We start from the raw sequence: 22,236 nt of genomic DNA, 5'->3' as shown, positions 1-22,236 counted from the left end.
CTACCCTCCGAGATTCTTCTAGGTGGTCTAATAATGAAATTGCATGAGACAGATTAACAGAAGAAAAATACAATTTCATTCCATGTGCACAGAGGTCCAATAATAAAATTGAGACCCAATGACCAACACAGTTTTTATGTATTTTAGACAAACAATAAATCTGTGAGGAATTGACAGGACAAAGGAAATATATGTTTGGAGCTTCAATTAGTAAGGAATTCAGAGGCACCTGGGTGGCTCCGTTGGTTAATTGTCTAACTCTTGATTTCAGCTCAGGTCAGGATCTCACGGTTTGTGAGTTGGAGCCCTGAGTTGGACTCTGTGCCAACAGCACAGAGAGTGCTTAGGATTCTCTCTATCCACCCCCCCCCCACCAAAATAAATAAATTAATAAATGAAAAGAAAAAAAATCTTTAAAAAAAAAGTAAAGAATTTTAAACAGAATTTGGGCTGGGGTGGAAAATTAGTAAAAGTAACAAGGTTTGTTATACAATTTTCTCAGCTCTGAACTCCTTGTCTCTGGTGATAGGATGTCTCTTTACCTCCTGGTACAGGGAGGGCACTTTTAACACGGGAGACTTATTTCTTGTTTTCTGGGGACAAAGGTGGGTAAGAGTGTTCCTCTTACACTGGCTGTTTCTCAAGTAAATCTATCTATTCTTTTTTTTTTTTTAGAGAGAGAGAGAGAGCAAGCAGAGGGAGTGAGAGAGAGAGAGAGAGAGAGAGAGAGAGAGAGAGAATCCCAAGCAGGCTCCACCTCTGAGTGGAGCCTGATGTGGGGCTTGATCCCACAACACTGAGACCATGACCTGAGCTGAAATCAAGAGTTGGAGGCTCAACTGACTGAGCTATCCAGGCACCCTCACTTAAGTAAATTTAAATTCAAAATAACCAATATGCGCAAGAGGCACATTTTGGGATAGTCTGGCTCTGGCCCTCCCACAGTTCACACAGGTAGTAACTGAGGTATCCAGAATTGAGTCAGGCTCCATCTGAATCCAAATTAGCAACACTGAAATGAGGAGAATGTGCAGGGGAGAGGAAGAGGGAGCGTTTCTGGGCCCTGCTCTGTACCAGTCCAAAATAGTGAAATATAACAGCAGAGACACTCTTTTCTCTGTGTCCATCAGCTGATTTCTATCCATCTCATCGTGCGGACCATGGCTCCATTGGTAGAGCTTCCTTTCCACCGAAGTGCAGGGCACTGTCTTCGACTCACCCAGAAAACAGCTGGTACAGGGAAGGAGGCTGAGCTTTCTGACCTTTGGGCAAAACCTGACTTGACTCCTGAAAAGAACTGATGACAATTTCCTAGGCACCGAAGCCAGTTATTTCTGGGGGAACTTGTATTTTTTTTTATTTTTTTTTTCAACGTTTATTTATTTTGGGGACAGAGACAGAGCATGAACGGGGGAGGGGCAGAGAGAGAGGGAGACACAGAATCGGAAACAGGCTCCAGGCTCTGAGCCATCAGCCCAGAGCCTGACGCGGGGCTCGAACTCACGGACCGCGAGATCGTGACCTGGCTGAAGTCGGACGCTTAACCGACTGCGCCACCCAGGCGCCCCAGAACTTGTATTTTTAAGACAAAATTCCTTCATATATTCTGGAAATTGAAAAACAAGAAACAGGTGTGCATGCACACACACACACACACACACACACACACACACATGCATTGGCAGGGTATCTGTGGGAGCAGAGGACGATTTCCAGCTCTACCAGAACCCTAGTTTGCTTATCTCTGTTGAGCAGTAGTTTGCTGGAGCCTTACTTCCCATTCCAGTTGGTTCATGAAGTGCTGAGGACCTCTGATGGCAGGACTGTTGTACTTGATATTAAACACACTACAGTGAAGAAGGAACTATCACATGCATTTATTTTGGTTGTTTTTATGCAGCATCACTGCCTTTGGTGCAATTTTCATAGATGATCCTGGATACCTCCAAGGATAAAGGGCACTTGTAGTCTCCCTGGTACTTCTTTCTCCTCTATTTAAATATGCACGAGCACTGCACTCACACCTTTCTTTCAACAAGGACTTTCCACTAAATTAGTAAGCGTAAGGCTCCCGAAAGACATAACGGTGTCCCCAAAGACATGTTAATATAGAGGCAGCCCAACTGCATAAGCATCCAAGAGGATCTTGACCATAAGCCCTGCTGCTCTAGAGAAAAGCAGTTTATAGGTGCATGCTGTAGGAGAGGAAGATTTAGGGGGTGGGAAAGTGTGAGATGAAGCCAAGACAGGCTTTCCCTGGGTCCCTAAGTTCTTTTTGGATACAAATCTATGGGAGACGACACACCTCTATCCACTCCCAGGAGCTGACGTTAACAACAGGTGTTACCCAGGATTGAAGAACTATAAGGAGAAGAAAAAGTGCCAGTTTCAAGAGGAAGCAACTCTTTGAAGGAACGTGGGATAAATTAATCTAGATTTAATTCAATTTTCCTCTGCTATGAGTTTCCCTAGCGTCCCTGGTCTGCCCCCATGCAATGCTATATTTTATTTGCCATGGTTAGGCTCTCATTGCTGTCTCCTGTTTCATGTGGGCTTGTTCTGTTCGCACACAATGGCCTCCACTCAAAAACTTGTAAAGTCTTCCCTTTACCTGCACCATGAGCTCCAAACCCATTCCCCCGGCCTCAAAATTCATTTTTCGCGGTTACTCTCAACATTTCTTCAACAATGCGCATAAATACTCCATTCTATTAAAATGGTACATTTGTCTTATAGGGTGATCCATGATCCCAGTTGGCCCAGGACTGAGGGGGTTCCCGTGACACAGGATCTTCGGAGCAAGAACCAGGAGAGTTCTGGGCAAACTGGGATGAGCAGTTACTCAGTCTAAGTCACTCTTGGATGAACAAATTATGGGTTATTCTGTTTCTCTGTCATGCTTTTCTTGCTTAGAACACCATCTTTTTTCTAAATAATAGAATTGTGCCCATCTGCCAAGGTCCTCATCGAATTCTAGCTCGGGGGTGAACCTTTCCCAGGCCTCCCCTCAGTGACAACTCATTTCTCTTTCCTTGGAATCCCAATAGCTCTGGTTCCCCAGGGGATTCACGGGATTGCTGTGGAGTGTTCCGGTACATGGGTTTAGAAGGTGGGTAGGTTGAGTTCGAAATCTGATTAAGTTCTAAATCTGATAAGCGCCTCAGTTTTCTCATGTTTAACAGAGGAATGAAGATTGAATTAAATATATGTGGCACCTGTCTCATGGGTGGTATATTGAAATATGTTGAATGAATATTACCACACTTTGGTTCCTTTGTGCAGAGTATTTGTTGAGTGCCTTCCATGGGTCTGTCCCTATTCCATGAAACAGTGAATCAAACAGGCAAATACTCCTCTAAAGAACTCTAAAGAACTTAGATGAAAATGGGTATGGGAAAAATCATAAAAGTAAACTGCACACTGTGGTAGATGGTGGTAAGTGCTAGAAAAACAAAGCAGTGGAGGGGGACTGTGAGTGCTTTAGTAGAGGTGGTGAGAGAGCCTTAAGCAAAGACCTGTGAAGGCAAGGGGTTGACCCATGCAGATAGTTTGAGAAAAGAGATCTCCAGGTAAAAGTGACAGCAAACAAGTACAATGTGCTGAGGAAGTTTGTGCCTGGGGATTTGGGGAAAATATGGTTGGAGCAGAAAGAAAGAGGAATGTGGTAGGGAATAAGATCAGAGGGGCTCGGGGAGACCCATGAAGTTGACTGAAGGACTGTAGGTAATACCTTGAGCAAAAAGGGATGACAGTGAAGCATTTTGAAACGAAGAGTGACACTTTCTGACTTAAAATTTTAAGAGTCACTCTTGTCACCAGGTTAAGGATAGATTGCAGCTGGGAAAAAGGCAGAAACTGGGGACACGGCAGGAAACTAGTGTGGCAGTAAATGGGGTAGAAGAGGAAGGTGACCTATGTAAGGGTGCAATAGGTCCAGATTACAAGACTTTGGCTATTTCTAGAAGTAGAGCCAATGCGCCTGCTGACAGAGTGCGGTCAGACTTGACTCAGGAATGGCTCTACAACTTTTGTTTCAAGAAGGATAGAGTTACTTTCCCCTGGGCTGAGGAAGACTGGGAATAGGCAGGCTGGGAATAAAGACCACAAGTTGAGCTTTGGGCGTGGTGAGCGTGTGGCATCTATTAAACATCCATGTGGAGAGGCAGAGCCACAGGCAAGTTTTCTTTTCCTGCTGATCTCATGGTTATTTGGAGTGGTTCAAGGGGGAAATGGAGATTATTGGGGGGTAATTAGTGCCCCTCAGAGGTATTATGACCGCTTCTTAACCAGAATCTCAGATCCATCATCTTGTGCCTTTTTCTGGACCTGCTTCAGTTCTCAGAGCAGTACTGGGCACCGTAAATACCTGATCGTATTGAGTAGTGCCAAGAGGAGCTACAGAGCAGGAATTTGGGGTTCCATGAGCTCTTGTAAAACAGAACCCTAACGTCTCCACGCCCTTTGCATAAAAGAACTTGGTCCTCCATGTGGAAGCTTTCTGCAAGCACCTAGCACATTCCACAGTCCCAACTGTGGAACACAGTCTCAACCTTCGTTGAGCGCCCGGGCAGGTGATGCTTTGTGGCAGAGATATTCACTCTTCCAGGTTCCCAGAAACAAGAGAATAAAAGGCAGAAGATGAATGGCCTTTGCCTCTGAAACAGCTGCGGCTGCTCCTGCATCTGCATGGCCAGTTGATTTAGAGATTTGTGAAGGGAGCCTCTGGGCCCCTCGCTCCTGCCAGCTGAATTACCAGGAACATCCCATGGCAACGATAGAGTTATCATTCTCTTCCAGGTGCTGCAGGACCAGTGCCCTGGAGCTGGAGGATGAAATACACTTGCTCCTGGAGGAAACTGCAGACACATCCCGGTCACAGCCCTGAAGGTGAAGGTCGTCTTGCTCTGCATGGTGACTTGGAGCCAAGTCAACAGCACTCATCAAAGACTGATTCCCAAAGGAGGTGCCAGGGGTGGACTGTTGTTGCAATACTCAACATTTGTGTCCCCATGCCTGCAGGTGGAAGCGGGCACCGTCGCACAAGCTGATCCAAACAATACGTAATCCAGAAACCAAAGCTATATCCCCCTCATCATGAATGACGTTATGAGTTTTTGCCCTATCCGGGCCACCCTTTGCAGGTATTCCAAGTAGCAACTCACTTGCCAGAGACCAGTTCTCCCCTTCCCCTCCAAAATAATATTCTATGAAAGGATCTCTATCTCAAATAAGTTTGTGGAAGGCTGGGTTAACAAGTGATACAGGTTTTGGGGCACCTGGATGGTTCAGTGGGTTAAGCTCTGACTTCGGCTCAGGTCATGATCTCGTGGATGGTGGGTTGGAGGCCCACATCAGGCTTGGTGCTGACAGCTCAGAGCTTGGAGTCTGCTTCAGATTCTGTGTCTCATTCTCTCTCTGCCCCTCCCTCCCACTCATGCTCTATCTGCCTGTCTCTCTCTCTCAAAATAAATAAAGGTTAAAAAATAACAAACAAGGGGTTCTGGGGTGGCTTAGTTGGTGAAGTCTAAGTCTTAGTTTTGGCTCGGGTTGTGATCTCACAGTTTGTGAGTTCAAGCCCCACATCGGGATTCCCGAAACTTGTAACACTTTGTTAACCCAGAGTTCCACAAACTTATTTGAGATAGAGATGATTTCATAGAACATTATTTTGGAGGGGAAGGGGAGAACTGGCCTCTGGCAAATGAGTTGGTACTTGGAATACCTGCAAAGAATGGCTCGGATAGGGCAAAAACTCATAACGTCATTCATGATCAGGGGGAGCCTGACTGGGATTCTCTCTTTCCCTCTCTTTCTGTCCCAACTCCGCTCTCTCCAACTATCAAAATAAATAAACTTAAGAAAAACAAACAAACAAACAAGTGATACAGGTTTCTTTGTGAAGGATTCTTCAAAACTTCCAATATGATAATATGCATCGAAGTTTTCCAAAGAGGAACAACACGCACAGCAACATTTGAACACAAGGATCTGTGTTCCTGAAGCAGGTATTAGGGCAAGTGTTGCTCTAATCTCACTTAGGGAAATGCTTCCTTAGACTAACACTGAAATGGTTTGCATTTGTGAGACCAAATGGTGCTTGGAGAGAAGAAGTATAGGGAGATGCTAAGGAATCATTTTTTTTAAGTTTATTTGTTTATTTTGAGAGAAAGAGAGAGAGAGCATGATCAGAGTAGGGCCAGAGAGAGAGAATCCCAAGTGGGCTCCACTACCAACATGGAGACCCACGTGGGTTTCGATCCCACAAACTGTGAGAAAACGACCTGAGCCCAAACCAAGAGTTGGATGTTTAACTGACTGAGCCACCCAGGTACCACGAGGAATCATTTTAAAGTGCCAAAGGATATTTAAAAAGAGAGGAAGGAGGGAGAAGTGATCAACCCAGAGGCATGAGGGGCAAGTTGATTCTCCCACCTCAGTAGCTTCTGGCTGAGGAATCCAGCCCTATTCCTTCAAAAGCTATGAATGGGGCATTTGCTCTAAGACCCAGGGGCCACAGGGTAGTGTTACCAGGAAGAAAAGCCTGAAGAATTCTACTCACTGATGCTTTGAAGGGAGGAGGGTGGGCCTATCAGAATTTCAATACAAAGGAGACCTCACTTAGAACACACTCCTCGGAGAGTCTTTGCTGCAATACTTCTTATGGATGGGATCAGCTTTTGTGAACCCCTGTGGTAGACGCTTTCATGTACCAAGATCAGAGAGGTTGACAGGAAGTATAGGGTCTCTCAATCTAAGCCCCGACTTTAACTCCCAGTTTGCTCTGCAGTGTTTGGAGGAACCATGCTGTTGAGTGAACATCTCCAGTGAGGAGGGTCTCATCACCTCCGAAGGCAGCTCATTTCACTGTCAGATTGCTTTAGTTGTGTGTGTCCACAACAGTCAACCCCATTCCTCGGCGAGTAATATAATCACCAGGTTCCTCGCAGCTCTTGCTGCTTTGTGCTTGCCATGCCCTAGGCTGGTGAGGAGTGCAGGGTCCAAGATGAGCAACAATGAGGCAGATCTACCTAGATTCTAGAACAAGGGCCAGAAAGAAACACACAAATGAAGCAGCCAAAAACTAGTCTTCGTGTCTTACCTTTGGAGGAAAAGCAACCTGCAGACATGACTTTTTGGTGAAAGAGGAAGGTTGTTTTGCAGGGAAAAAATGAGACGGCACACATAGACGTGTTTTGAGGAAGTCAGGTGTGCCTCACACACAAGCGTGAGGTATTATCATTAGTGACAGCGCTAACGGTGGGAGTCTCAGACGGTGAGTGGAATGAGGAGAAAGGACCAGAGTGCTAAGGGGCCAGCAGGGGTGGAAGGAAAGCAGTGGAAAGTGAGGCTGAAAGATCCAGGTGGGCAAGGAGAGGGTCGATGAGAGAGCGAGTGCCCTTCTGGAAAAGCAGGGGCAACTTGTGTAATATGCCACCTCGTAACCACACATCTTCTGTTGCCTAACTCAGCAACTTGGGCATTACCTCGAACTGCTTTTTTCCCTTTACCCCACCACTGCTCCCAATCTGTGGTCAGGTTTGTGAACTTGTTCTCCTAAACACAAGTAAACTCTACGACGTGTTCCCAGCTAGTAGGTGTTCACTGTTTTTAATTCAAATGAAGGAAGAGCCTTCTAACAGGTAAAGCAATGTGAGGCAACACATTCCCTGTGAGTGGCTCACTGTGTCAGTGGGCACCTCTTACCCAATCGAGGGAAGATGTACTTCTCGGCAAATGAGCCGTTAAGACTCAGTTTCTGGATCAATGACAGCACCAGGAGTGAACTAAAAGGGAGGAATGTCCTTCATTGGAAGGACTTGCTGCCTCTTTGCCACTCTGAACAGCCAGCTGTCTCCCTGAAGATGTGTCCTTTGCCCTTGGACTCTCATTCATCTGTTCCTAAACTCCCAGATGAAGCCACTGGTCATGGCAAACATCACGTGACCCCAGCTTTGGCCTCAGCTAAACAGGTACTGAATCTTCCTCATATCAGGGGTCCTTAGGGCTGTTAGAATGTGCAGATAAGGGCATGTCCTAAAAATAGCAGCTGGGTGAGGGAGGCGGTGTGTGTGCGTGTGTGTGCACGTGTGCATGCACGTGCCCGTGCAGGTGCATATGGCAGAGACAGGTTGAGCTATGGATCCACACATTTCTCCACTGCCTGCATCTGGGAACCCGGAGGTTCTCTGACTCTAAGTTGGGGTGTGGGTTTGTTACAGTATCCAGAACACCCTGGTGCTTTGCAGTGACTGGAAGTTCTCACAATTTGCCTGATGTGCTTTGATGGCCCTCAACAGCCTTTTATGTCCAACCATGGCCCACGAGCCCAGAGCTCATCACACGCAGCCAAACCCAGGGTCATTTCCTCCCTGGGGCAGCGTCTTGAACTTACAGACCCATGGGCCTGGTCTGCTTCTGCCCTCCCCGCTCAGTTGGCTTTCTGGCTCCAGCATCTGCCTGCCTGATATATGTCCCTTCTAGGGATCCTAACACCGAATGCCTACTTTCATGTGTAGACCAATACGTGGGACCTGTGGTTAACCATAAAATGCCATTCGAGGACATTAAGATCATCTATTTTATGAAACGTTGTCTGAGGAAAAAAGCAGTGGTGGGTGAGCTAGCAGTTTGCTCCGCACTCGCATCCTTCCAAACGCCTCCTTCAAACTTTAAATCCTTTATCCCTGAACCTCTGGACACCAGCCCCATCTAACCAGCCTGCGTCTGAGGCTCCACACATTCTCCCAAGAAAATGGCTACTGAAAACTCTTTTTTTTAATGTTTATTTATTCCTGAGGGAGAGAGAGACAGAGCGTGAGCAGGGGCAGAGAGAGAGGGAGACACAGAATCCAAAACAAGTCTCCAGACTCCAAGCTGTCGGCACAGAGCCCAACGTGGGGCTCGAACTCGCGAGCGGCGAGGGCATGACCTGAGCCAAAGTTGGACGCCCAACCGACGGAGCCACGCAGGCACCCCAGGTACTGAAAACTTAAAATTCAGAGGACGCCTGATCCTTTTTCGGCCACCCAAAAGCTCCCACACAGGCATTTACATGGAATGAGTTCTGTTCTCATCTATGTGCGTATGATTAAGTGGGTATTCATTTCAAGTGTCTGCATGAGGTGGCAGGTGACTTTTCATTTGAGACTAAGGCCATAGAAAGGGCTCTAATATTGGCAATTCATGCACTCACCACTCACGGGGCAGAATGTGGTGTGAAATAGGCATGAGTTCTGGAACTAGACCGGGGTCTCAGTGTGGATTCTGCCACGTCCAGCCTTGAGGTCTCTGAACTTCAAGATACTGTTGATTATTACGAGAACAGGATGAAATAACGTGTGTAAAGCCCCTGTCCATTGCTTACATAGAACAGGTGCTCAACGGTGGCGACTTTTCGTTATTATTTCCAAGCACCCAAGACGCTAGTTCGAGGTGCCAGGTTGGGTGTTGTGACTTCTATAAAGATTTATTCCACGTTTGAGTCCAGTTTCCAGGCTTCCGCTCACCATGTTAGTGGTTGTCGGCCCTGGCTGAACCCACCGTCACCTAGGAGCCTGTTTCTCGTGCTATTTGATTTGATTTCTCACACGATTGGAAAAGAGTCTGATTTAGCAGAGTTTGAGTGGAACCTGGGAATCTGTATTCTGTAAAAGCAACACTTATGACTCTAATGATCAGGCAGAGATTTGAAAGAACTGCTTGTAGAGACAGGTGCGTCTCACCACTGAATCTGTGATTTTGAATTATGTGGTGATAATGGAGTCACTGGTTAATGATTGATTAGGTGAAGGGGGCTCTTCTCCGCGCAGATAAACATACTAGCATGCCCGTTCAGCCAACCAGAATACAATAAAATGGGGTGGAAGAGGTGACTATTTTTGAAAAGGTTCCAGGTAATCTTTCCTACTTCTGTTGAGAACCACTGCATCAAGTCTTGGAGCTTGAAGTCCAGTGGGATGCCAGGGTCCATCATGTCCGGTACCAACAACCTGCCCTGTGGCTGGGGTTTTAGAAGTCAACATCCCTGACTTCGGTCCAACTTAAGACAATGACAAAAGGATCCTCCAGAAAGCAATTTGGTGTTGGGAGAGGAAGCCACTTAGATCTTTCCAATGCACCCACATACGCTAACCCACAAGGGAGGATTTGTCCCAGAAGCCGCTTCATGAACTGTTCCAAGTCAATGACAATCTAAACCTGCAGGGTAAAAGGTGTTTGTCAGTGGGTTAGTTCTCAGGTCCCTGATGGAAGCGGACTCAAGGAGTGCAACATTAGGCCAGTGAGTAATCTCGTGTTCAAATTAGAGTTAGGGGGTCAAGGTGCCCCCTGGGAGCTTCTAGTGGAAAGTGAATTAGAATTAGAGGCAGGTGCAGGCTCCCCACTGTGACGGGCCCTTGACAGGTGCCTCTTCTTCCTGATAGGAGCTCTCCTGGGTCTGAAGGGCTTGGAAGCCAGAAATAAGTACCAGCCAGAGGTGTGTTTAGTGGGAGAGGGAAGTAAGAGGGGAGAGCAGAGAAGGGGAACTGAAGAGAGGAGCCCATTCTGACTTGAGAAGGTGGCCAAGTCTACAGATCTTTAGGAAACTCACAAGTCTAAACTTGAGGGATGACCATGGAAGCAATGTCTACAGGAAAGGATGCTCTATGAGAATGTCATCCTCAAGAGGGCAAGGACTTTGCCTTGTCCACACCACGGATTCCCACTGGAATGACCCATCCTGTTCAACTCAGGTATGGAAAATAGAGCACCCAGCTTGTGTATCCTGGGAAGCTGTTAAGTGCTCTTTCAGCGAAGGGAAAGCGAAGGGGAAGAAGCCAGTATTTAACAGCTGCCTGCTCTGTGTCTGGTACTTTAATGCGTGGTTCCCAAACTTTGTTGCACATTAGAATCACCCAGGGAAGCTTTAAACCTCTTAATGCCCTGTACTAATTAATTCACTATGTTCGGAGGTGGGAGCCAGCTATCAGCATTTTTAAAAGATTCCCAGGTGATTCCGCTGTGCAGCAAAGTTTGGGAAGGACTGTTTTCACACCATATTCCTTTAATCAGAAAAATAGTCCTGTGAAATAGGTATAATAAAATTTAAAAGCCCTGTTTTACAAATGCAGAAATTTAGATTGCAAGGGGCTGATGAAATGTCCAGGGCTAAGTGGCAGTTCAGAGCTCAACTCTGGATTTAAATGCAGCACTGTCTGATCTAATGGGCACGCTCTCCCCACGGTGGCGGGTACAATCCTTAGCATACAGCAGATGGCCAGTATTTATTCTCGATTCAGATGAAACATATTCATGTCACAGAAGAGCGAGTGTCAGCTTCTGTGAGCTTTCCCCCAACTCACTGAAGAAAGAAGACATAAACCCCAAAATCTAGTAACAGGAATTCAGGCTTAGATACTAGGATGCATTTTCTCAAAGAGATTATTCAGGCATATTCAAATGAAAAACCCAAGGACGGTTCCTGCCTCTGCTTCTTAGAGGCATAAGTGCAATTTTGCATGAGATGAGAAAGAAGCATCCTTTTGCGAAACCAAATATTCCAGAAGGAGTGACAAATCAGAACTTACGGGGTACCTTCTCCCACGTGTCTGAGGATGATGACGTCTTCCTCCTGATGCTCAGAGAGATACTTCACTGGTTTCATTCTGTGTGGCCAAGGGTACGTCGTAAGGACTCTTGGCCTCTGCCAAACCTTACTTTACACCTGATCAAAGATGAAAGGCACTTTCTTTTTTTTATTAAATCATTTTTTAAGTTTATGTATTTATTTCATGGGGGGAGGAGAGCATGAGCGGGCGAGAGGCAGACAGAGAGGGAGAGAGACAATCCCAAGCAGGCTCCGTGCTGTCAGCACGGAGCCTGACATGGGGCTCGATCTCACGAACTGTGAGATCATGACCTGAGCTGAAATCAAGAGTCGGATGCTGAACCGACTGAGCCACCGAGGCGCCCCAAAACGCAATTTTTAATTCTCTGTTTACCCCCTTATTTTTCTTCAAGGATGATGATCCTCAAAGCAGAAAAGAAAGCCCAGGTCAGTCGTGCAGATAGTAGGAGAACATGTCAGCTCTCTGTAGGAGTCCTGGGGCTAGCCCCACGTGAAAGGACTTTGTTCTCATTTTGATAGAAAATAGGGAGCTTCCAGACATAACTACAGAATAAAGATCTTTGAGAAACCATGCAAAATACGCGGCAGGACAGAATAAAATCCAATTTAGGTTTTCAGGCAGGGAAAAAAAAGAGATTGAATCTAGAAACTGCACACTAACAACATAGATGGGTACTGTTAAGGAAAATTATCAAACAGAGAAGTAACCAATGATAAGTGTTTTTTAAAAACTTTTTCTTAACGTTTGTTTATTTTTGAAAGAGAGAGTGCGCGCAGAGCAGGGGAGGGGCAGAGAGGGAGGGAGACACAGAACCCGAAACAATCTCCAGGCATCGGGCTGTCAGCACAGACCCCGACACGGGGCTCAAACTCACAAATCCAGAGATCACGACCTGAGCCAAAGTCAGACGTTTAACCGACTGAGCCACCCAGGCGCCCCATTTTGGTTAAATCTTTTTGGCAAGGATACAGCGAATACCAAGCAAACATTTTGGGGCAGCCGAACACTAGCAGCAACAACACTGGGTTGGATTATTTAAACCAGAGATAAGTTGAAAAGTTCACATGATCTGCACCCTTTCCTCAAAGCGTCAAAAACCTTTCCACAAGAAAGTCTTTGGGAGGCAGATGTGTGCATGTAAGAGGAGAGTTGCCTTGATTCGAGGGCGCGTGAGCCCTCTTCGGTCTCTGCATGAGACACCCTCTACCCTGACTCCACTTGGTAGCTGTGGTGGGGGGGGTGAATGGAGCAGGGAGGCTTCCAGGACATTCTGGAGCCCATGTGAAAAATCCCACGAACCAGTGCAATTGCCAAGCCAACATTCGAAAATAAGACTAAACGATAGCACGTCAAGCCAGGGAATGCCATTCCCGTGTCTGTAACTTGCTTCAAGACGCTTCAACATTACCGGGTGGATTCACAGGTGTGACGTAAGCATCAGACGACCCTCACCTGGGAGCAATGTCTTGTGTTAAGCGCCCACATCCATGGAAACCTGCCGGACCATTACCAAATGAGGTTTGGGGACGCTGGGTGACTCAGTGGGTTTAGCATCCGATTTCGGCTCAGGTCATGACCTCTCGGTTCCTGAGCCCCACATTGGTCTTGCTGCTGTCGGCATAGAACTTGCTTTAGATCCTTTGTCTTCCTAACGCTGTCCCTCACCCACTCAGTCTCTCTCTCTCTCTCTTAAAAATAAATAAACTTTAAAAAAAAGTTTAAAAACAAAACAAAAATAAGGTTTATAGCCATCAACTCCTGCCCTCAGGAAATGGCCGATCTAATAACAGATAGACAGGAAAACACGATGGGACAAGAGAGGCCCTTGCAGCTAAACAAGAGAGCCTCGGTCAGACTTGTTTCAAAACAGCGATGGCTCGCAGGGGGTGCAGGTGCCCGGTTCAGATGCCAGGTGAGGGAGGATTCCAGATCACACGGTGGACTGTGTCATTCCCGCGTGCATTTTCTCCCACACGCGCAGTGGAGGGAAACGGAAGGAATATTCGAGTGTCCGTGAGCAACCGCAAGGACAACCTCTCCTTCATAAATAAGAGAAAGAAACAGGTCATAGTCTGTCTGGATCCTTCCCTAAGCAGAGGGGACCAGGAAGCACCCACCCTGGCTAAAGGCTGCCGCTCGGGGTGCAAATGGCTTTGCAGTGGCCCTTTTCTCTTGCCCTCACAGGTGGCGAAGGCAGTAGAGTGGGCTTCATGTCTACCCCGCCCCTGAACTCTGGTCCCGGAGCTGCCGGTGAGGCCCAGGACAGTGCTGAGAGCCGAACGTCCTGGGAACAGAGAGGCTACCCTTGTCCCAAAGTACTCAAAATGGAACTTGAGTCATACGTGGATGGGTGGAAAAGAGTCACAGCCCGGTGGGGAAGGTGAAAATATCCCAGGCCGCCTTGTCATCGTAACATCTCTGTGTTGGGTTTTCTCTCTAACAGGATGGTGAGCTCTTCAAAGACGTTCCTCTGTCCACCCATTCCCCTGTCCCTCACTCCTGAAAGAGCCTCCGAAAATACCCGGAGATACTTTAGAGCAGTGTTTCTCAGGAAGTCATGGTCCTCCAACGACATCCTCTGACATCGGATACAAATACGGCATCCTGGGACTTGCCCATAACTGTGAGATCACAAGCCGTACAAGAAGGTCTGGAAGCTGAATGTTCTAGAAGCTTCACGGATGACACATTTGGACACACGTGCTTGTGGACCTGCTGAGCTAGTGCAGAGGGTCCACCTGTCTCCATATGGCCAGAGTCAGGTGAAATGGACCCCATCCGAAGGCTCCCGAAAATCGTGAAAGGTTTGCTGTTTCCTTAGAACTTTTATTCAGCTTAAAAAAGAATCACAGCTGCATAAAGTTAGATTCTGAAGCCAGACTGCTTGAGTTTTAAATCTCAGCTCTGCCGCTTACTCCCTGTAAGACCTTGGAAGTTACTAGCCTCTATATGCCTTGATCTCCCCATCTGTAAAGTAGGTGTAACAATAATCTCTACCCCATAGAATTGTGAGGATTAGATGCATTTGTGCGTGTGAAGCACTTAGGATAGTGGCTGGTACATAGGAAGCAGTCATAAATGTAAGCAATTATTATCTGGTCCTATTGAGTTTGTTTTTTTATTTTATTTAAAAAAATTTTTAGTGTTGATTTACTTTTGAGAGAGAGAGAGAGAGGAGAGAGAGCATGAGCAGGGGAGGGGCAGAGAGAGAGGGAGACACAGCATCCAAAGCAGGTTCCAGGCTCTGAGCTGTCAGGACAGAGCCTGACACGGGGCTCGAACTCATGGACTCTAAGATCATGACCTGAGCCGAAGTCAGACGCTCAACCGACTGAGCCACTCAGGTGCCCCTGGTCCCATTGAGTATATAGAGGAAGAAATGCAAGTTCAGTGTGGGAAGGTATGCATACCGTTCAGGGCTCCGTGAGAACTAGAATCCAGGACCCTGTATTCTCACTGTGGAACACTTTCTGCTTTTCTCCTTTCTTTTCCTTCCCTGTTCTGCAATTAAGAAATTTGATGCTCAGCCACTAAGAATGATCTGAACGTGCTTTTTAAGAGCAGGTCCATGGGGAAAACAAAAAAGTCTAAGTACCATTTGGAGAACTAAATATCATTTGAGTGCCGCTGGGACATGTTCAGCCGGAGCCCAGGGAAGAAGCCACAGTCAGAGGCTATGAAGACAAAGGACTCCATGGGAGCATCGTACCCACTTCTTTTACAAACCATAGAACTGAGGTCCCCACAGGAGCAGTGACATGTCTGCAGTCCCAGGCTGTGATTTCAAACACACCCGACTCCTCGTCCAGTGCTCTGGCCCCTCTCGACCCCGACCGCGGGACGGATGTCTCGTGCGGGAAGGAGCTGCCCATCTGACTCCTTGCATTGGACACTTTTGCCGACTCCAAGGTGCTCAGATCTGCTGGCCGCTTCCTGCGACTCCTCTGCCGACTGACAGCATCCATTGGCTCGCTGTTCCATGCTTTTGTGAGCCAGGCGTGGAATAAACCGAGTCGGAGGGATAGGACTTTGATGGGGAGGACTTTCTCAGATTCCTCTAAATCACATAGGGCAAGGCATTTAAGATGATGCGATCCTTGGCCTTTCTACGACTTCCTCCAAGCGTGGGGAGCACAGACAGGTACCTCCTTATCACTTGTAACAAGCGGCAGTGATCGTAGCTGTCTCCTGGCCACCCGTCCTGTATAGATCTCCGGCGACAGTCTGGGCTGCAACCTAAGGATTCCCATCAGACACTTCTTCTCCTCAAATCTAATTCTTTTCAGCCCATAACAGTCCGCCCTCCTCAGCACACTTCCTACTCACGCTCCCTCTCACCCCAGGTGCGACTCGGGGTCCACGTTTCTGGTTGGGATGCAGAGAAGAGAGGGTTGGCTTGAGCCGGCAGGAGAGCCAGGGCCTGGTGCCTGGAAACGACTCAGCATCTTGCCCTTGTTACTAATAATCCTCCCCAAATCACCGAATGGTTTCTAGGCATTAAAGTTATCGTTTGCCATAAACCCCTTGTCTGTTTTCTGGAGAGTTTAATATATTGCAGGAAGTTTCACCCATAAAAGGTGACGGCTGTGCTCCTGCGAGCGGGCTGGGCGTCTGTAACTTATGACCTTCATAAATGTGAGTGGGTCTCGCGAGCGGGCCCATCAGTCTTTGGAGTAATTCTGCTTCGTAGTAAAATATTTTACTGTGCGTGCTCCCGTCAGCATTTGCCTCCATGGTGAGGAGATGTCCCATTCTCGCTGCCTCTTCCTCCTTCCTCTGGCTCCATTTTCCATGATCCCACTTCCAGACGTCAATCTGAGACCCAGAGAATCATCTTGGCTTCTTCAGGGCCACAGCTCAGCTCAGTGCGAGGGGTTGCTGTCCTGGGAAAGCAACTGCGTCGATAGAACATTATTTATCACGCTGATGCTGGGCCTGCTTTTTTTTCCTTACAGAACTGCAGGAAATCTACCAAGAAAAGGCATCACCCGAACCAGGGAGAGTCCTTCCCTCTCAAACGAGACTGTGCACATGAAGGTGCTTTGCAGGTTGCAGAGTCGTCTAGAAGTCTGTGAATTTCTCGTTGCCCTGATGGAATATAGGAGTTAGCATTCCACATCATAGTCCTAGACACCTAGATAGGCTTTATCGGATTCACTGCCTGCATCTAACGCTGGCTCGGAAAGGCGCCAAACACCCTCCAGGCGTCATGGAGCAGTGGGGAGGACGGTCCTCTCGGGGAATTCAAGTCTCCCCTCCATCCTGCAAATTACTCATCTTCTCTGTGCCTCAGTTTCCAAAGGTGTAAAATTTCTATAACATCTCCACTGTGATGTTGTTGAAAAGAGCAAACTAAATATTCCTATAAACAGCAAAAAACTCCAGAATGGCCAAGAGATAATGGTATTATGGTAAGAAACAATGGAGGGGTGTAGACTTAAAGGAAATGAAGCTGAGTGGGAAATGAGCCAGTTAGTGAAAAGGATTTAAGAGAGAACGACGTCGCTAAATATAGTAAATGGAACATGTGGCTCCTGTGATCGGGTGTCATAGTACTGCAGGGGGGTGGGTACTGGGAACTGAGAGCCAGCGTGACCGGCTTGCTGGGGACGGCAGGGGTGGCCCATCTGCCCGGCAACATGCTGCTCCCAGATATTGTCCATAGCATGGCCTCCAGGCAATTCAATTCAATTTCAATTCAAAAAATAGTTATTGAATGCCCAGTACACCAGCACTTCTGTGGGTTTTTGAGTTATGTCAGTGAACAACACAAAGATCCCTACCCTTGAGGAGCTTATCATATGGAGGGGGATGTTATCTGTTCCCTGTGCCCACTGGATGAACAGTTATCAAACACAAAATGGAGCTAGAGGGACAGATGCAGTCCTTTGGTCCCCCTTGTCCCCCAAGCAGACACTCAGGGAGGTTTGTAAAAACTGCATCTGTGGGTCATTGAACAGAGAGAGTTCATCAGACTCCAAGGGGCCCTGCAAGTTCATCCTTCCTCTTTCCCTCCCTGGTCTCTCTCAGTATGTGCATCATCTCTGGATTGTAGGTCACGTTGTGTTCTAAAATAGACCAATAGGAGAAGCTCACTCCATTGGTGGCTAGTATGGCTGTGTTTAGAGTTCATCTTCAACCTGCTTTCATGAGTTCCCAGGATCACTTAGAGCAGGGAGATAGAGTCGGGAGCGGAAAGGAGTGGGGGAAAACTTGACAAATGTTGGGGCGCAGAAATGTTGGGGTTTCCCTGGGAAAGATCACTGATAAATGGCATTTTAAAGACTGTCCTGCAGCCTCCTCATGATTCAGCAGCTGTCACTTACCTCTCTTTGAGAAGCCATGTTGCTGAGAAGACAAACATATATTCTGTAATTTGCAATCTGTCTGAGCAATTACTTACATTGGTCAGCTATTGCTGTGTAACAACCACAGGATCTCAGGGACGTGCAGCAATAAGCATTTATGTTGCTCACCTCTCCTCAGGCTGTCCGGATGTTGGCCGATACAGGCTGGGCTCAGTTGCTCTCGTCTTTAGAAACAGGTTTGACAGTGAATTTTAAATTCAGTTGCATTTGGGGATGGGCTGGAGTTGCTCTTTTTGGACTGTTTTAGAACATAATATGACCTGTGATGCACACTGGGAGTGGGGGTAGAAAAGGAGGAAGAAATGAAGGATGGAAAGAAAGGAGGATGGATAGAAGGGAGGGAGGGAGGGAGGAAGGAAGGAAGGAAGGAAAATACAGACAGAAAGAGAGAAAGACAGAAAGATAGAGAAGGAAGGAAGGAAGGAAAGGAAGGAAAGGAAGGAAGGAAGGAAGGAAGGAAGGAAGGAAGGAAAAGACAGAAAGAGAGAAAGGGAAGGAAGGAAGGAAGGAAGGAAGGAAGGAAGGAAGGAAGGAGGAAGGAAGGAAAAGACAGACAGAAAGAGAGAAAGGTAAGGAAGGAAAGAAGGAAGGAAGGAAAGAAGGAAGGAAGAAAGGAAGGAAAGAAAAAACAGAAAAAGAGAAAGAAAGAAAAATAGAGAAGGAAGGAAAGAAGGAAGGAAGGAAGGAAGGAAGGAAGGAAGGAAGGAAGGGAGGGAGAGAGGGAGGGAGAAAGGAAGTTAGTTACTTCTGAGAACAACTGAACCAATCTGTGTTTTAATGAGCTTTCCAGGTGATTCTGATGCTAAAGTTCAAGAACCATTGCTCTAATTTGCAGATTAGATCTCTCATCCTTCTTGGACCATCAGCTACATAGGACAATGGCAGAGGCACAAGAGGGAGGGCAGAAATGTGCAACCTCTCTTAAGGCTTAGGTGAGGAATTGGCCGCTGATAGAGTATATGTCCACATTCCATTGCCAAAGTGAGACTTATGACCAAGGTCATGGATCCAGGGAAGGGTGAAGAATTGGGGTCAGGAATCCAGTCTACTAAAGAACTCAGCAAAAACAACATTGGTGTAGCACTTTATTGTTTATAATGTTCTTTCACCTCATAACAATACTCAGAGGTAGGAGGTGTCTCCATTTGACTCCTTCATCGGAAAGAAAGAAAGTCTTTAGATGTTGAGGTCAAAGTCACATAATTAATAAAACCTAGGTCTCTCATCTCCAAGTTTGAAGCTATTTCCACTGCATCAAACTTCTAGACCATCAGTTCATAAAAGCAGGCTCTGGATCTCTTTTGTGATCAAAAACCTCTCCAATGCACAGGGTGGTAAATACTTTACAGTCCTTATGGACCCAGGCAGGGTGAGTAACAAAAACGTAAGAATGCATTTTCACCCATACTAGACAGCTAGCTCTATTCATCAGGCTTCAAAGTCCAAGTCTCTTTTGCTTCTAGTGCTTGCCCATGGCTTGATTTCCAAACTTCCATTAGCCTTCCCTTCCATACCCTATGTCCTCAAAATTTTGTGCAAGCTAATTTTTCTATAGGAAAATTACTTTGACAAACTTCCAAGGGACTATGATCTTTCTGGAATGTCAGAAGATAGGATGGAGTGGGCTGGCCAAGAGCACAGAAAGAAAACAGCCAACAAGCAGCGTTTTCTTGTACAGATGAAGATTCATTCCGTGGAAGAAAGCAAGCCCACGAATAAAACATGGTGGAGATGACGTGATGTTTCTTGGTGCCATTGCTATAGAATTCATAGCCTGTCAGATATGTTGTCAGCCAAAGTCAAAGGGAAATTTTAGTGAGAGTCTTTGATGACTTAAAAAGTCTAATTAAGAAATGTTTTTGATCAGACAGATTTTTATTAGAAGCATTTCAACAGATTAAACCTGAAAAAAAAATGTCTTTAGACAACTCTTATGAGAAGGTTGGCTCAACGAAAAAGATTCTTATTGTTTCTACCTTTATTTGTAAGGCAAGCATCTTCGTCCCTCTCTCCTTTCCTGCCCAGCTCCCAGTTACCCCCCCTCCCCTGACTACCTGACAATTTAAGACACCTGAGGAGCAATAGGAGAAAAATATGACTGTGCCTTCAAGTGTGATCTATAGGGAGCCCTGGCTGCACACCTTAATTATTGCTAACAAAGTAACATTTTAATAGCTTTAGGTTGAAATTGATGAGCCCTCCTGTTCACTGGAAGTCTTGCAAAGACATGACATGACATCTTGTAGGAAAAAAAAAGGAAGGACACTGTGGTGTTAAAGAACTGATTCTATGTGCAATGGTCAGTTAAAAAAAAGTGTATTGTCCTTGGTCAGCAACTTTTCCCAAAGAACTCAGAGTCCATTAGAGCCCATATGCTCACCTAATTTATTTCCATCTTTCTATAAATAGGATGCAAATATTATTCTCTCCTTTTACAGAAGAATAAGCTGAAGAGAGGCACCATGGAGAGACAGCACACAGTCTTCTAGCAAGGGAAAGGTGAGCTGTTAAACAGGGGATTCTAAATTCCTTAAGGCCAGTGACTTCTCTACCTATTTCTATTATGGTGCTGGTTGTAAATGGTGGGTGTGGGTGACATACTAGATGGTTGAGGGGACTCCAAGGAAATAAGAGAAGGGGACTTAGCCTCTAGCCCCACGATAGATCTGCTAAAGTTTCAATGTTCAGTGAGAATGACTAGCTTGGGCACTTAATAGCTCTTCAACCCATCATAAGCCTTTGAAGCACGCTCCCTTTTAATAATTCCAATTAATATACACAGTGGCTACGATTCCTCAGACCACTCACCTAGTCCACGGCATCTATAACCTCCCCTGGCATCCATGGTGGTGTTTGATCTTGTCTTTGGTCCATGGGAGGCATGCCATAGCCTCCCCAGAACCCAACCACAAGGCCTCTTCAGGTCTGCTGACTCTCTTTATGCTACTTCAAAGATTCTCTCAAGAAGCATCTAAGACAACATCAATTATTGCTCCAAACTACTATGGGATCACAGGAAAATTAATAGGTGATTGCAGAGTCCTCTCTTCTTCCTCCTCCTCTTCTTCTTCTTCTTCTTCTTCTTCTTCTTCTTCTTCTTCTTCCTTCTTCTTCTTCTTCTTCTTCTTCCTCTTCTTCTTCTTCTTCTTTCTTCTTCTTCTTCTTCTTCTTCTTCTTCTTCTTCTTCTTCTTCTTCCTCTACTATGGCAGTTGGGCACTTCAAGAAAGCTTTTAAGGGGTGTGACTTCACATCCCGAGGAGAAAGAGTAGGGGTGAATGGGATGCAGAGATGCTTCCTAGGGACCTAGAGTAATGTCCAATTCTGTCCTCCTCTCTGGCTCCCCGCCGTCTTCCCAAGGACATTAGGTGTCCTCTATGAGGGCAAGTAGGTTCCATATATCTTTTAAATCAATTGATAGACATAATTTTTATTCCCTATAGCTTTAAGGATCTTACTTTAATTCCTGAAAAGCCAGTTTCCCAGAATTCAACATCCTCAATCTTCCCCCCACCCCCAAATAATGAATTTGAAAGGTATGTCTTCATTTGTTCAGGCTTCTATAACAAACTACTACAGTGTAGGCAGCTTATAAACAACAAAAATTTATTTCTCACTCTTCTGGAAGCTAGGAATTCTAAGACCAACGTGCTGGCGGATCGGTGTCTGGTGAGAGCTTACTTCCTTGTTCACAGACCGTGTCCTTGTACGGCAGGAGGGGTGAAGGAGCTCTCCAGGGTCTCTCTTAGAAGGGACTAATCCCACTCATGAGGTCTCCGCCCTCAAAATCTAGTCACCTCCTGAAGGCCCCACTACTTTCATCCCATTGGGAGTTAGGATTTCAACCTAGGAATTTTGAGGACACTCGGTCCATAACACAGTATCTATTTAAGAGAACCAAAGCCTAACTTGAACTTTTCTCCCTTTTTCCTTGCCCTTTTGCATCCTGGGTGGGGAGTAAAGAATACTTCGCTGCTGTCTGAGTCGGGGAGGGAGGAAGGTGGGAGAACTACATACCAAGGAAGGTGGTAGGGCGGTACATCAAACTATTCTCCCACATCATTGCAAATTTGTTCCCATCACTAAAGGAAAGGCAGGACAAATCCAGAGAGAGGAGAAATAGGGGTGCTCTCTTTCTCAAGAATTAACCACCCTGTAAGAGGGGGAAAAATGGGTGTGATGAGAAAGGAGAACAGCAGGAGGGAAAGAAGAGAAAGTAAAGAGCTATTAAAACATGCTGGGTCTTTTAGCAGGTATTGTTTTG

General features: G+C 46.3%; 1 long non-coding RNA gene across 2 annotated transcripts in view; it reads left to right on the top strand.

Annotated features, from left to right (window-relative positions):
• Nucleotides 1-14,178: 14,178 nt before the first annotated feature.
• LOC109495778 overlaps nt 14,179-22,236 on the top strand; it is a 45,678-nt gene continuing 37,620 nt past the window's right edge. For both annotated transcript variants that reach the window (XR_002739211.2, XR_002151460.3), the window contains exons 1-2: nt 14,179-14,410; nt 20,413-20,473. This is a non-coding gene — a long non-coding RNA (uncharacterized LOC109495778). The remainder of the gene's footprint in view (nt 14,411-20,412; nt 20,474-22,236) is intronic.

This window comes from Felis catus, chromosome F1 (genome assembly GCF_018350175.1).
Source record: "Felis catus isolate Fca126 chromosome F1, F.catus_Fca126_mat1.0, whole genome shotgun sequence".
In the NCBI taxonomy this organism is placed as follows: Eukaryota; Metazoa; Chordata; class Mammalia; order Carnivora; family Felidae; genus Felis; species Felis catus.
The sequence above is the reverse complement of the archived record's forward strand: the minus strand, read 5'-3'. Positions and strand labels throughout refer to the sequence as shown.